Below are 1,259 nucleotides of genomic sequence, written 5' to 3' on the forward strand. Positions count from 1 at the left end.
CTATCAGTTGTATCTGCATTTTCATTTGATTTTACATATTGTTAAATTTCTTCTTTAATTTAATCTACAACCCATTGATTGTTTAGGAGGGGGTTATTTAATTTCCACGCATTCATGGAGTTTTTGAGATTTCTTTTGTCATTAATTTGCAATTTCATTGCACTATGGTCATATAGTATGCATGGGATAATTTCAATTCCTTTTCACTTACATAAGCATGTTCAATGTGCTAATAAATGGCATATTTTAGAGAACATTCCATGTGCAGCTGAGAAGAATGTGTACTCTCATGTTGTTGGGTGGAACACTCTGCAAATCTCTACTAAGTCCATTTGTTTACATGTTTGTTTTAGTTATATTATGTCTTTGCTGATCTTTTGTCAAGTGCATCTATGTCTTTGTGACAATGAGATGTTAAAGTATCCTGTTATGACTGTATTACTGCTTATTTCATTTTTCACATCTGTTAAATTTGTCATAAATAAATGGGTGCTCCTGTATTTTGTGCATAGATATTTATGATTGTTATCTCTTCCTCTTAAAGTTTTCCCCTAACATGTATGTAGTAACCTTTATTTGATCCTTCTAGGTTTGAAGTTCACATTATCTGCAAACAGAATAGCTACCCCTGCTTTTTCCTGGGTTCCTGTCACATGGCGAATTGTTTTCCATCCTTTGACTTTGAATCTATGAATTTCCTTTTGAATGAAGTGTGTTTCTTGTATACAGCATATTGTTGAGTTTTGTTTCTTGATCCACTCTGCCAGTGTGCTTTTGATTCATGGATTGAGACTGTTTACATTGATGGTTATAAATGATATGTATTGGCTTATCTTTGTCAAGTTATTTTCCTGCTGTTGATTCCTCTTTTTTTCTTCTATTTACTTGCTCTTCTTGGTGGTTCCTTTCTATTGATGTTCTTGAAATTTTGTTAACTTTTATCTCTTTCTAGAATATCTTTTAGTACACTTCTTAGGGTTGGTTTGGCAATCATGAATTTCTTCAGGTGCTTTACCATGTAAGTATTTTATTTCTTCATTAATTTTGAAGGATAGTTTTGAAGGTATCATCAATCTTGGTCAGAAGTTGTTTTCTTTCATAGGCTGAAATAATTCACTTGAAGCTTTTCTTAAGTTAATGATTTGTATTGAGAAATCTGCTGTGATTCTGAGGGGCCTATCTGTATAGGTGATCAGTTTCTTTTTTCCAATAGATTTTAATATTTTGTTCTTTTTATGAATTTGTTGGATCTTGATTAT

Source organism: Chinchilla lanigera, unplaced genomic scaffold (genome assembly GCF_000276665.1).
Source record: "Chinchilla lanigera isolate Chin_1 unplaced genomic scaffold, ChiLan1.0 scaffold00024, whole genome shotgun sequence".
In the NCBI taxonomy this organism is placed as follows: domain Eukaryota; kingdom Metazoa; phylum Chordata; class Mammalia; order Rodentia; family Chinchillidae; genus Chinchilla; species Chinchilla lanigera.